Source organism: Natator depressus, chromosome 6 (assembly GCF_965152275.1).
Source record: "Natator depressus isolate rNatDep1 chromosome 6, rNatDep2.hap1, whole genome shotgun sequence".
NCBI classification, from domain to species: domain Eukaryota; kingdom Metazoa; phylum Chordata; order Testudines; family Cheloniidae; genus Natator; species Natator depressus.
Genome location: NC_134239.1, coordinates 87,625,875 through 87,641,067, shown reverse-complemented (window position 1 = coordinate 87,641,067; position 15,193 = coordinate 87,625,875). Strand labels below are relative to the sequence as shown.

The 15,193-nt window shown below is 42.4% G+C and overlaps 1 long non-coding RNA gene across 1 annotated transcript in view; it reads left to right on the top strand.

Annotated features, from left to right (window-relative positions):
- The window catches only part of LOC141990139 (uncharacterized), a 35,369-nt gene extending 22,043 nt beyond the window's left edge, over positions 1-13,326 (top strand). Inside the window, exon 3 of the long non-coding RNA XR_012640090.1 lies at positions 13,098-13,326. This is a non-coding gene — a long non-coding RNA (uncharacterized LOC141990139). The remainder of the gene's footprint in view (positions 1-13,097) is intronic.
- Positions 13,327-15,193: the final 1,867 nt, after the last annotated feature.

Sequence of the window (15,193 nt, the reverse complement as noted above, 5' to 3'; positions counted from 1 at the left end):
ATTCTTACACGGTTACTAAGCACTGATGCAGATCTTTATTTAATGACCTATTACTCTTACAGGCTATCAGTTTTACAATGCCAATAATCCAGGTGAAATTGATTTGTTACTGTAATTATGACCAATTTCAGGTTTGTTACTGTGTCAACTCCTCTCAGCTTCACCTTTAGATTGTTCCATTAAATCCTTAATTGCACACAATAATTATAATGGGGACCTTGCTTCAATCTTAATAAAGAGCATCTTTATTACAATCTCATGTTAACTATGTGAGGGCAACTAGGTTGGTTAGGTACTGCATGATCATTCATATGACCATTGTGAGGATCAGATGGAATAAGAAATTAAATAGTCTTCTCAAAAATATCATAAGGCCTTAAAAAATTTTACTGTCACAATCTGGCTTGGTGTTGAAGAGGACTTTGCTGTGTAGAACTGCTCGTCTTGTGACTTCTCTCACCAACTCCAACCTCCCCCACCCAAGCAGAGCAAAGCCGCCATCACAGCTAGGCAGTGAGTGTGAGAAAACATAAGATGTGTAACCACTTTTCCCCTCCCCACATTTCTCAATGGGATGTGGCCCTTTCAACATCCACTGCATCTCTTACTTTTGGTGGAGGAAAGCACATGATCCTTTGTCACTACCTGAACAAATACTCTGTTCTCCCCTCTGTTACTATATTATTTATATTACAGTAGCACCCAGCGGCAATAACCAAGACTGGGCTCCCATTATTCTAGGCACTGTGCAGACACATAGTAAAACCTAATCTTTGCCACAGGGAGTTTATAATTTAAGTAGATGGAAGGGTGGGGAAAAGGAAGCATTATTATCCCCATTTTCAGATGGGAAACTGAGTAAGGCACAGAGGGACTGGGGGCCAGATTTGTAAAGCTATTTCCTGAGGTGCTGGGACTATGGATGCTGGGGGTGCTGCTGCATCCCCTGACTTGAAGTGGTTTCCATTCTATACAGGGTTCAGTTTGGTTCAATGGCTTTCAGCACCCTCACTATACAAACTGTTCCAGTCCCCCTGGCTATTTCTGCATCTACAGCTGCAGAGAGGTGTCTACTGAGATTTTCAGAAACACCTAGGTGCCAAACTCCCATTAATTTCAATGGGAATTAGGTACCTAAGGGCTTGTCTACACTTACTGGGGGATCGACGAGCGGCGATCGATGCACTGGCAGTTGATTTAGCGGGTCTAGTGAAGACCCGCTAAATCGACCGCAGATCACTCCTCTATTGACTCCTATATTCCTCCGGATCGAGAAGAGTAGGGGGAGTCGACAGAAGACCGTCTCCCATCGACATCACATAGTGTGGACCCTGCGGTGAGTAGGTCTAAGCTACGTCGATTTGAGTTACGCTATTCACGTAACTCAAATTGCGTAGCTTAGATCAAATTTCCCCTGCAGTGTAGACAAGGCCTGAGTGTTTTGAAAATCCCAGTACGTGGCTCTCTGCATCTTCAGGTGCCTAAAACTTTTAAAAATCTTGTCTTAAATGACTTGCTCAGGTTCCCTCCAGAAATCTATGGTAGAGCTGGGAATAAACCCCTGTCTCCTAAATTCTAGTTCAATGCCTTAACCACAAGACTATCTTTCTTATTTAGCAGACTACATGCAGGGTGACATCTCTGAAGTCATGAGGGTGACTCCGGATTTACACTTGTATAACACAGAAGAGAATTTGGCTCCAGGTTTTTTAATTGCTGCTTTGTTTAAAAAGCTTTTGGTAAACTCTTCACTCTGAGTTGAAGGGATGGAGGAAAAATAAACAGCTACATTCCTCTAATAAGTGAAAATAAATAGCAATTATAGCAAAAATATTGCTAGTAATGTACAACTATTTTAGATTAAACCATTTAAAGGAAAAAAAGGCATGAATCCCACTAATGGGGTCTGCACACTAGCTATTAATTTGGTGACTTTCTACATGAAGGACTTTGCTTAAAATCCCTCCTTTTGGGTTTTTTAAATGCGAGTGGACAAAATGGTAGGATCAAGATGTTGCATTCTCTCATCTCAATTTTGCTAAGCAGAGAACCCTCAGTAATGAGGCACAACAGTAGCTCTCTGGCTAACATATTGAAAGTGAAACAGGCTTTCAGTGCTTGTTAGGAGAGATTAATTCAAGATAAATACAATTAAAAAGGGAAGAATCTTCGAGGAAAGTTCCAATTAAATCTAAGTTGCAGCAGATGCCATCATTTGTGGGGAACACAAGTTGAGTGTGTTCTGCAGTTGAAGACTTGGTCTTTAAGCCCAAAGTAATGCTGTTCGTTTAATTTAGTTTCAGTGATGTAAAGAAGGAAATGGTTAATCTTATCCTAACACAATTGCCATTTGAGAATGCAAATAGCTGCTAGATTGCTAGCTAAATGATTTGCTGGTTCAAAATGGGAGCCTAGATTGAGGCCTCTCTGAAAATGTGGCATAAATTTGCTACTTACATGATGGTTTAGTGATTGCACATTGTATTGCAATGTGTAATGACACTTGCTTTTTTTATACTCTATGGAGGTACAGACTAGCTGTGATCCTGTATGGATCTGCATTTCCTTAGGCTGTGTTTTTAGCATATGAAAATTTCATACTCAGACAATAAACATGCTAAGTAAATGGGTATGCCTGTGAAGAGTAACTGCAAAAGCTCATGAAGAAATAAATGTAACACGGGGCTATCTGCTGTATAAGGCTTCAACTCTGTGTTTCAGCACAAGTGTAATTTACTTCTATGAGTAGTCCCAATGATTTCAGTGCAAGTAAAGTTAACCATATGCTTAAATGTTTGCAGGATTAGGCCCTACATCCAGAGACTCACACAAATCGCAGCAGAGTGTATTTCATTCACAGAACAAAGATGTGTCTATGAAACGTATGAGTGTTCAGAATCTAGGACACATACACCCTGAGGTACATTTATCCCTGGAGTGTGTCTAAGTATAGCATGTTTTTTTACCAGTAGCTTTGATGAGATAAAGAGCTGGTAGTTGGCATGAAAAATGCATACATACAAAAACTATGTAACTGTTAATCTTTTTTGGCGCTATAGCTATAAAGTGGAATTAGAGCATACAAAAATGTCTGGTTTTCTTCCTTTTGTGAATTTTGCCTGCTGCATCTTGCAGAGGTGAAAGCCTGAACAAGTTTTGTGTTGCACTCTGCAAGTGGAAAGACTTAGGTTCAAACATCTTTCATGCAAACTTAAAAAGTGGGGCCCTCCAGTGAGAGCATTCTACACCTGGATCACCAAGTTTTGCCCTGGAGACCAACTGCCAAAAAATGCTATCATCTGCAGCTGCGATGCAGAGAAAGATGGTATCAAAGTTAGCCAAATTCTTGGCTTTGTCAATAGGGACCAACATCTTGAATGGACTCCGGACCTGAATTAGCAGCCAATATAGAGTTCAGAGCATGAACATGATGTGTTTTAATCTATCTGCTCTGACTAGAGGGCAAACCACTGAATTTTGAAGTTACAGCTTCCAGGTAGCCTTCAAGTTAATCCCAGGTGGCATGCACAGCACCTTGACTGTATTTGAGAAAGCGATCACCATGTCTAATACTGCATCTGAGAAGAAAGAGTGCAGTCTTTTAGCCAGCCAGCGGTGGGGGGAAAAAACCACATTTCTGGTCACTGTTGCTATGGGAATCTGGGAGCAGAGATGAGTCAAATAGGACTCTGAGATTACAAGTCGCCTTGACAATCAGAATAGTACAAATTGAAGAAAGGTCTGAAGCTCAAAATATTCCACTGTTGTCAAATCTCTGAAATGTGCCATTATTTTACTACTAAGCTGTCATTAGAATGTGGCTGTATGGACTATAGGACAGCAGCAACACTTAGGTACAAGCAAAACCTTTTGTCTCTCTTTTATTGAGAGGGCATTAATTGCATTGGCGTTGTATCAGATTAAAGGAGACCTCAAATAGTAGCAGGAGTAACAATTTATACTATAAAAGAACAACCACATTTAGTGGGCAAAAGGTTTGTCAAGGGAAGAGAGTATTGCAGAAGTGCCATAATTTACTACTTCTTGCCTTTACCTAACTATCAAGGCATAGTACAGCCAATCTTAGACTCTGTGGCTGCTAGACCAGAAAAAAGCACTGGTTCTTCTGTACTGCACAAATAGAAAGGCTAATCGTAGTTCTTAAGGGAAAATCCTCTCTTCAACACTTCAGAGGTGCTTGATTAAGCTGTTGCTAGATAGTGTATACCGTCACTTTATGCAGCATAACTAATAGGAAAGGATCATTTCTATGTTTGGAAACTAGCATAACGCTTGAAAGACCAGGGTTCAAGTCCTTGCTCTGCCATAGGTCCTGCATAAACTTGGGCAAGTCATTAAGGCCTTGTCTGCTTATTGCTTTAGTCTACACCATAAGCATATACATTTTAGTGTGCACTAACTAGCCTGTGGGGTCCCTGCTGGCCAGTTCCCAAGTGGGCATTAATGTAGTTCCATTTGAAACACTGCTACATAAACATGCACTAGGAAACATTTAGTGCACCACAGCAGGATCCAAATGGGCTAGTTAGCATGTGCACACTTCTATGGACTGAAATGCACCTCCCTCTGGAATGGACTAACTCTGTAGACAAGCCCTTAGGTTCTAAGGGCCAGACCCACAAAGGGACTTAGGTGTCTGAGTCCCAGTTTTAGGTGCCATTGCAATCCACAAAACCCCTGGTTGGCTGCCACCTAAGCCTGTAGGTGCCTAAACTCATTCTGACTAAATTTTTGCTATGAAAGTTCCCTGGCCACCTCCATTTCTGCCTATGAGCCTGCTCACTGCTGCCGCACTCTAGGCACCCAGATGCCTGTCTCCAACCGAGGCACCAGCACGATCCACAACCCAGGGAAAGATAGGCAGAGGAATGCCTATCTTTGTCATGAGGCCCAATCCAGTTGGTGTGCTCTGAGCATGCCTAGCTCTATATAAAATGGCCAGGAGGAGGCCTTTCTTCTAACCTTTGGCACAGTGGTTAGGGTACTCAGGATGTGGAAGACCCTGGGTCAATTCCCCCCTCTGCCTAATGAGGAATCAGATTTGAACAGGGCTTCCCCACCTCTCAGAGGAGTGCATGAACCACTGGACTAGGGGTAAACAATCAATTTATGAGCACCTGAGGACAATAGGGTGAATAATAATAGCCAACATGGATTTATCAAGAACAAATCATGTCAAAGCAACCTAATTCCTTTCTCTGACTGGCATAGTGGGAAGGGGAAACAGTAGACATAGTTTATCTTGAATTTAGTAAGGCTTCTTGACATAGTTCCACATACATTCTCATAAACAAACTAAGGAAATGTGGTTTAGATGAAACAACTATGAAGTGGGTACATAAATTGTTGCAAAACAGTATTCAAAGTGTGGTTATCAGTGGTCCACTGTCAAACTGGGATAGCATATCTAGTGGGGTCCCATAGGGGTCTGTCCTGGGTCTGGTGCCATTCAAAATTTTTAATTAATTACTTGGCTACCAGCATATACTTATAAAATTTGCAGAGGAAACCAAGCTGGGATGGGGATGTAAGCATATTGGAGGACAGGATTAGACTTCAAAATGACCTTGATGAATGGAGAACTGGCCTGAAATCAACAAGATGAAATGCAATTAAGACAAGTGCAAAGTACTATACTTAGGAAGCAGGGGAGGTGCGGGGGGAGGGGGACAGGAGGATGGGGGAGAATAAAAAACTACAAAATGGGGAATAACTGGATAGGCAGTAATGCTATAGAATAGGATCTAGGGGTTATAGTGGATCACAAATTGACTATGACCAACAATGTAATGCAGTTACAAAAAAGGCTATTATTATTCTGGGTGTATTAACAAAAGTGGTATATAGAAGACAAGGGAGGTAATTATCCCGCTCTGCTCAATGCTGGTGAGGCCTCAGCTTGAGTATTCTGTCCAGTTCTGGCTGCTACACTTTAAGAAATATGTGGACAAATTGGAAAGAGTCCAGAGGAGAGCATCACAAATGATAAAAAGATATAGAAAAACCTGACTTATGAGGAACGATTAAAAAAAACTGGGCCTGTTTAGTCTTGAGAAAAGATGGGGACCTGATAAGTCTTCAACTATGGTAAGGGCTGTTTGTTATAAAGAATTATCCATTGTTAGCCATGTCCACTGAAGGTATGAAAACAAATAGTCAGCTTTGGGGAGATTTAGGTTAGATATCAGGAAAATCTTTCTAACAATAAAGGTAGTTAAGCTCTGGAATTGGCTTCCAAGGGTGGTTGCAGAATCCCTGTTACTGGAGGTTTGTAAGAACAGATTAGACAAATTCCTGTCAGGGATGGTCTAGATCAGGGGTGGGCAAACCTTTTGGCCTGAGGGCCACATTGGGGTATAGAAGTTGCATGGTGGGCCATGAATGATCACGAAATTGGGGTAGGGTGCGGGAAGGGGGGGTGAGGGCTTCAGCTGGGGGTGTGGGCTCTGGGATGAGGCCAGGCATGAGGAGTTGAGGGTGCAGGAGGGGGCTCTGGGTTGGGGTGCACGGTGTGTGTGAGGGCTCTGGGGTGGGGCTGCGGATGAGGGTGCTCCAGGCTGGGACCAATGGGTTCAGAGGGCGGGAGGGGGATCAGGGATGGGGCAGGCTGTTGGGGCACAGGGGGGTGGTGAGGGCTCTGGCTGGGGATGCGGGCTCCGGGGTGGGGATGGGGATGAGGGACTTGGGGTACAAGAGGGGGCTCTGGCCTGGGATCAAGGGGTTTGGAGGGTGGGAGGGGGATCAGGGCTGTGGCAGGGGATTGTAGTGCAGCGGGGGGAGGGCTCCAAGGTGCAGCCAGGCGGCTCTGCGTGCTGTCCCATCTGCAGGCACCACCCCGTGACTCCCATTGGCCAGGAACCATGGCCAATGGGAGCTGTGGGGGCGATGCCTGCGGATGGGGCAGTGTGCAGAGCTGCCTGGCCATGCCTCCATGTACTACGTAGGCGCCGGAGGGAGGTCATGCCAGCTGCTTCCTGGGAGCCGTGTGAAGTGGGGCAAGCCTCCGACCCTGCTCCCTGGCTGGAGTGCCGGAGCGGGGCAAACCTCCAGCCCCGCTCCTTGGCAGGAGCTGAGGGCCAGATTAAATGGTTTGATGGTGTGGCCCACGGGCTGTAGTTTGCCCACCACTGGTCTAGGTATACTTGGTCCTGCAGCAGCATAAGAGGCTGGACTAAATGACCTTCTGACGTCCCCTCTAGCTCTACATTTCTATGATTTTGCAGTGTGATGTGTCTCTCTCTCTCTCAATCTCTTTTGTTGAAGCCATTCCACTTTTAGTTTAATATTTAATTATTAATTAGGCAAAAGATAGAGTGAGAATCACTCTATAGTTCAGGGGCTAGGACTATCTGAGAGATGGGTGATCCTAGGTCAGATCCAGTTGACGAGAGGTGGGAATTGAACCACAATCGCTCATGTCCTGGATGAGTGCCCTAACCGCTGAGCAAAAGATAAGGCAAGCTGTCCCCTCCTCCTGGTCATCCTCAGAGGATGTCTGCCAGATCAGGCCTCTTCTGCCTGTTTTACCTGGGGTTCAGCATTGCAATGGGGCTCAGGCAGGACACAGACACCCAGATGCCTGCCTGAGGCAGCAGCCTGCATGCTTGGTGGTGGAAATTTAGGTGCCTAGGGAACTTTTACAGCAAAAAATTAGGTGCTGAGTGAATTTAGGAGTTAGGTGGCAGTCAGTAGAACTTAGGTGCCGAAGTCCTCTTGTGGATCTGGCCTTCACATAGCACAGTAATGGGGGCCATATTAGTACTTAAGATAAATAAACACTCATCTGACTGGACACCTATCTCAAGTTTAGAAACACTGGCTGTGGCAGTGAGCAGCAATCCCCCGGGGGAGCTTTAGCTTGCCTAAGTATAACAAACTATTACAGAGGTATGCAGTGGTGTTGTAGCTGTGTTGGTTCCAGGATATTACAGAGACAAGGTGGATGAGGTAATAGCTTTTCTTGAACCATCTTCTGTTGGTGAGAGAGACAAGCTTTCCAACTACACAGAGCTTGAAAGCTTGTCTCTCTCACCCACAGAAATTGATCCAGTAAAAGCTATTACCCCACCCACCCTATCTCTATTACAGAGATTACATTTTAATTCATATTAACTGTTTTTGGAAAATCCTCCCTATGTGTGAGAGGCACAGTTTCATCTGTTTCAGGATCAGATACCGTATTATATGCCTTTTACCTTTTTTTTTTTAATATAAAATTATCGTAGGAAATGAAAAGGAAATCTTCATGCATTCATGTTCTGAGTTCATCTCTACCCACCTTAAGGGACCAGTAATGTAACACATCATTTTGTTCTGTTTTCTTCTATTTTGTCCCTTTTAAAACTGATGCACTGTGGAGCACTGGTAGATTTGCCTGATCTTTCCCAACGGTAGTTCTAGTTCTATGCATGGGGAGAAATGAATTGGGGAGAGGCCCTGCATCATCACCCCCTCTAACCCTATGGAGAATCTATAAGAGAGTTAATATCAATTCAGGCTTCTATAGAACTTCTGCAGACCACTTTCAGGCTGGAGAACCCCCCTTCCCTTCCATGGCCATGGGCAGAGCAATCCCTGGTAGCACAGTGCCAGACAGCTGCAAGTGCCAGGGAACTGGAGAGGGGACAGGGACCTCTCAAACTGATGAGGAGGCCCAGTGGGTTCCCCAAGAGCCATGCATTTTGGGGTCCACATGCTGGCTTCTTCCTAGCACCCTGCAACCCCCTCTCCTGGACAGAAGACTTAAGAAACAAACCCGAACAGGATATTTTATGGAGTTTTCTTTTACCTGATTCCCCAAAGTGAGTTTTCCCATGGGAGGGACATTCTAACCCAGAATTACCACCTTCCTGTTTAAGAACCCTCGTTTTCCCCACTCCCAAGGGGTGCTTAGCGCCCTCCCTCAGGGTCCTCAAGGCATTATTGTTGCAAATATTGTATGACTTTAACATACACCTGATAAACATGAATGTGATGGGCTATATCTAAGGAGCATTTGGCACAAGTCAGGTAGGTGGCCTAAAGTTCACCTTTGCATCATCTCTCCTAGGGCTGCTGTGTGCAGGGCCAGATCCCTGTGGTGATTTAGAGCAGCCTACAGGCCACTCTTACAGCCCCAAGGGCCTGAAAGTGTAGCCAGGAATTGATTCAGGATAGGGGAGTTTCTGACATAACTCATTTTCTCTGGTCAGACCCCATATCTCTACCTTACAGAAGGGTCTCTTTTTCCACACTGTAATCCTCCTAGGGCCAGCATACTCTGTAAGCCAGGATTCACAAGAGGTATGAAGCGAAGTGAATACCCTATAACAGAGGCTCTGGCCCCATATATTTTCATTAATTAACTTTCATCTTATTCTAGCTACAGTAGTCAGCTTTGCCAATGGTTACCACAGGATATGCTTAGAATAGGAAATAAGTAGGGTAATTTTGCATGTCTGGGGGCAAATGCTGCCTTTTTAAATCATAACCACGGTAGTGCAGTATGAATCCTTTAAACTTTAACCAAGAGCAAATCAACATTTTTTCCCCTCTTGGATGTTTTGTGTTAGACTGTCAAGGTCTCTTAGTAGTTGAGAGGATTATTCTGAGTATGTCTTTCATCTGTCTCTAGTCTAGGAGATATTATCATCATATATGGGCACCAAATCTCACTTGCTTGTGGATTTCTTTCCCCCTGAGTATTCTGCACTCTTGATTTACTTACATTTGATTCTGTGTCTTTTTCTGCTCCTTATGTTTAGATCACATGGTAATTAGAGGAAGCTATAATTTGTTCTTCATGCTGTGCTGGATAGTCTTAACTATACTCACCAAAAATCTGGGTCTGGTAATTTACTTCTGCTCCTATTTTTGATTAAATGATTATTGAAAATGCCATATCCTATTCCAAATGAAAACAGAATTTTTGCTCTGACTTATTTGGACCAGGAGTTAGCACTTAAAAGTTTCCATAAAACTTGTTTCTTGGAAGGAGGGAATTCAAGATATTGGTCGCATCATGAAGGCCACCATTTCACTCTCTCATGATCATGATACTCCTGAGAGATGAGGGACCACCATTTGGCAACACAGGCTTTCAGGATGGCAGGAATTGGGTAATGGTGACAGGGAAATAGACCCTAGAATTTCAGACATCTTTTTATCTTTGCTTCAGGATCAGACCTTAAACTGTTTTTATTCATAGGAAAAGATCTAAGTGAAAAGGCCACTTTCTTGTGGTTTCATTTAAAACTTAACTTTTCTCCTGTTCTATGAAATTAAGGACACAGCACTACTTAGGACATGGTACCCATGGAGAGTAAGTAAGATTAATTCACTAAAGGAGTGTTTGGTTAGTGAAGTAATTCAGTTTCTCAACTTGAAACTCCAAAGGTGACACACTACTGTACTAATCTAGTCTGTCCCCTAGACTTAGTCTTGCTACCAGGATAAAGTTTTCACGGCAACTTCCAGAAAGGTCATGGTCTGTGAAGGGCCTGCTCCTTCTATTCAGTATGCAAAATTAAAAAAAGAAAAAGACAATGTGCATCTTCTAAATATGACACCAATATTCCTTTCTATGGTATTTATTAATGCAAAGTCATCCATCTATGAAAGGCTAAACCAACCTTGTAAACCTAGTTTAACAAATCCAGCTTACTTTAAATTTAACTTAACCTTTTGAGTTTTACACTCCACTGTACAGTAATCATTGTGAAACTGAGCAATAAGAAATGGCAGAGTATGAATTCTAGCTTCATATGTCAAATTCACTGTTAGAAATTAGGCTGAAGGGCAAATGCCATCCATCCACATGCTAGAAGGTATGAATTAATGGCTGCACAAATAAGTCAAGAGCTGGAGTATCATTCATTTTATTGTGCATTTTTAGAAAAAAATAAAATGAGAAAAACCAATAAATATTCAATGCAAAAACTTACCCTATCTAATTCCAGGGTCCAAATTTCAGATCTACAAAAGTAAGGGGACTCAAAGTCATGGTTTACAAAGCAACTGTAGTTCAGACTCCCTTGAAGACATGTAGCATTTTGTATAGCAATATGTATAGTTAATTGTGTTGCCTTTTCAGCATGCGCCCCCATTCCTTGGCCTCACCTCATTCCTGCTCCATTTGGAGGCCTTAGCACTGCCCAGAGTGCTATCCCAAATAAGTCCCTGTGCTATCTGGGCATAAGGACTACAACTGTAGCTAGCCCTTTATAGGGAACAGAAGTCAGCACACTCTCTCACCCTTCTGTACCCACACAGGGCTGGCCATAATTTGCCTTACCTCCAATCTAGTAAAGCTCTTGAGCAAGTGTGGAACTTTAAGCAAATGAGCTGACCTACTGAAGTGAATGAGACCCCTCATGCTTAAATGCTTTGCTGCTCTGGGGACTAACTAAGCAGAAGATTCCAATCTTTACCCTTTTTTTAAACCAATTATTTATTTTCAAACCATTTTAGTGCATTCCTTGTTAGAGTCTAAGAATAGTGTGACTATAGAACTTTTAAATCCAAACAACCCTTCTGTTTTCTGCGTGCAAATCAGGATCTAGGCAATTTTTATCAACAGAAAACCACTACTTATTTCCCACCTGAGTTACTATACAACAGCTGAATTAACTTTCTTGAAGACTTTGGAAGATATCACAGTGCCTTAAGCCAATTAGATTTTCACTGTATTTTTGGTTTGAGCTGGGGTGGCTGTCACTTTCTCTGCAGCCTCTTTGAAGCTGTGCATCTCAGAAGGGAGCCACTCCATTTAAGACGCATATTTTCAAACAGCCTTTTTCTCCCCCTGTGAGTGACAGCTATGGCATTTTAGACACAGAAAATAAAATGCAAGCTCCTCTGGCTGTTGGATGCTTCAGGGTCCTAGATTCCATGTGGTTCCAGAAAAGTGGATTAACACTGAAAAATAATAGGAGAAATAGTCAGGGATTATCCCTCCATTTTCTGTGCTGCTTCATTAGCAAATTGAGTTGAAGGGAGCTGGTTTTACCATCTTTTGGCCAGTTAAAGGCTGCTCTTAATTAGTGCCACATTTAGTTTGTGCTCCATTAGCCTCAGTTTTGTAATGTTGCTACAATACCTTGTGTCTACCTATGCATTTCCAAAGGGCCACTCATATGGGGTGGAATTTTCAAAGGCACTCAGCATTGTCCAGTGATAAAATTTCCATTGACTTCTTTGGGAACTGAGTTAGGTCAACACTGAGTGCTTTTGAAAATCCAGCCTGCATTTTCTAGAAGCATGCAAATGAAGGCAAAGCAGTTTGGCTGAAGTAACCATACTGTCCCACTCCTCACTAACATGCTGTTTCCTTGAGTGGGAGGGTTCTTGATTAGAAATATTACTGAATCCTTTTGCAATAGCTGTTGAAGATGGGCTTGTACACACAGAATCAGGTCTTCAGTGAGAAGACCTGAGCTCATTCTGATTTCTGTTTCCACAACTACAGTTCTGATAGAGCCCAACACACAAGTTTTTCATCACGAGTGACTGTCCGGTGGCATATATTTGAAGAACCATGTGGCCTTCACAGTCAATCCCAGGAAAATGCATTGTAGAAGTCCAGCCTGAAGGCAAGACATAGATCACTGTAGTTACCTCTGCATCCATAAGGAAGGGATCCAGTCTCCTGGTAACAGATAGAAAGAGGCGTTTATGGCTACTGCTGCTATTTGGGTATCTCAGAGTATCTAGACATCTGGTCCAAATTTTTAGTCAAAAAAAGTTATTTTTGGTGAAAAAAATACCAAAACAGACATTTTGAAAGATATCAATTTCTATGAAAATTCCCCTGGAAAAAAAAACTATTTCAAAATGACAAAAATTTTGGAAAATTGTTTTTTATTTTTACATATCTCCTGACCTCTCAGAAGTAGTGGTGCATAATATGACAATGTAATAGCTGGAATATTCTATTATTTTATTTAAAAAATTCTTATTGGCAGCTGCTACTTAGTACTGATGGGAAAAATATTTTGTGTTCTTCATTCAAGTGCCCATTTGTATTGTAATGAACCTGTTTGATACTCTTGGGAGAATTTAATTCAGCATTTTTTTTCTTTTCTTCTTTCTTATTTCAGTGTGGAAGATCATCCTGATTTTCAGTGAAGAGAGAGACTGTGGCTAGTGATTTTTCCAGACTGATTGGTCTCGGTCTTTTTGATGTCCACAGTTTTTAAAAGCTACATTATGACATGATGTGATGTGGGAAAAACAGAAAGAAGCCAGTTATGTAAGGCCGTCTGTTTGCAAAGTAATGAAAGGGAAAGTGGAAGAGTGCCACTCAACTAGAGAATAGCCTTAAAAATTGGAGCAACATGTTTTTATAAAATCTATAACAAATTAGATTAGATAAAAAAGAGTATCTCTGTGTGTTTTGCTTTTTATCGAATGTCTTACTCACATGAGAAACCATTATTACTGAAGTAAAAAAAACCATATGATGTATCGTAACCAAGATTGCTACAAACTACATGTTGGGTTTTTTCAGACTGTTACATCATACATCAGTTATTTCCTTTCCCTCTCCCGGTGATGATTTTCAAAGAGGATATAAAGTTTATCAGTGAACCTGTCAAGGTTCCTTCCCCACTCTGAACTCTAGGGTACAGATGTGGAGACCTGCATGAAAACCTCCTAAGCTTACTTTTACCAGCTTAGGTTAAAACTTCCCCAAGGTACAAACTATTTTACCTTTTGTCCTTGGACTTTTGCTGCCACCACCAAGCGTCTAACACCGGTTACTGGGAACGAGTCCGTTTGGAAACGTCTTTCCCCCCAAAATCCTCCCAAACGTTACACCCCCTTTCCTGGGGAAGGTTTGATAAAAATCCTCACCAATTTGCATAGGTGACCACAGACCCAAACCCTTGGATCTTAAGAACAATGAAAAAGCATTCAGTTTCTTAAAAGAAGAATTTTAATAGAAGAAAGAGTAAAAAGAATCACCTCTGTAAAATCAGGGTGGTAAATACCTTACAGGGTAATTAGATTAAAAACATAGAGAATCCCTCTAGGCAAAACCTTAAGTTACAAAAAGACACAAAGACAGGAATATCCATTCCATTCAGCACAGCTTATTTTCTCAGCCATTTAAAGAAATCAGAATCTAACGCATATCTAGCTAGATTACTTACTAAGTTCTAAGATTCCATTCCTGTTCTGTCCCCGGCAAAGGCATCACACAGACAGAGAGAGAGAGGCTTTGTTTCTCCCTCCCCCCAGCTTTTGAAAGTATCTTATCTCCTCATTGGTCATTGTGGTCAGGTGCCAGCGAGGTTATCCTAGCTTCTTAACCCTTTACAGGTGAAAGGGTTTTTCCTCTGACCAGGAGGGATTTTAAAGGTGTTTACTCTTCCCTTTATATTTATGACAGAACGAGAGAGAATTCAATTCTCTGCTACAGTGGAGGGGATGGAACATTATAGATAAATTAATCTAGATGCATTTGAAATGAATCCCTTAAACATACACAAAGCCAAATAAGAGTTTAACCAACCCCCTAAAATGAAAGTATACAACATAAAACAAGAAACTCTGGCTGATTTCAGGACAGTTTGAGGGATAGCATCCTTTTTGGAAGTGTGACACTAATAATTTTGAGAGAATGCTGGATATTAAAAAACAGGGACCAGCCATGTTCTTCGTTTGTCCTTTCGCCCTTAAACTAAACTGATTCTCAAATGTTATAGAGATACAGGTAAAAATGCTCAGGCCCAAATTGGCCCCTCATGATCTGGGCATTGACAGACATCTGTCCAGGGATCTCTCTTTCATAGTGAGACACAGGGATGTGCTGCCTCCATGGCATCATTCAGTTGCACTAACGGAGTGCCCCTTCACCATGGCTCAGCAGAGATGAACTTAGTGGCAAGAAGCAGAACAAGGATGAAGCTGGGTCGGAAAATGGGGAGGTGCATTGCAGGTGGTCACCTCACAGATTCCCATGTGGAAATTTGAGCAGGAGGTAGTTTAGCTGGGAGTTGTATTACCTGCCGCTGGGTCCCCTCTGAAGAGAAAGCTGCAGGGTGGTCTCAGGCAACGCTATTTGATTTGTTACGATTAGGGCCCCAGCAGAAGCTCTGTTGCCAGAGAGGAGATGACCATTGTGGAGCACAACCCATCCCTCCATGATAACACTGCATGGAAAGGGGCCTGGCCTGTGGAGCCATGAGAG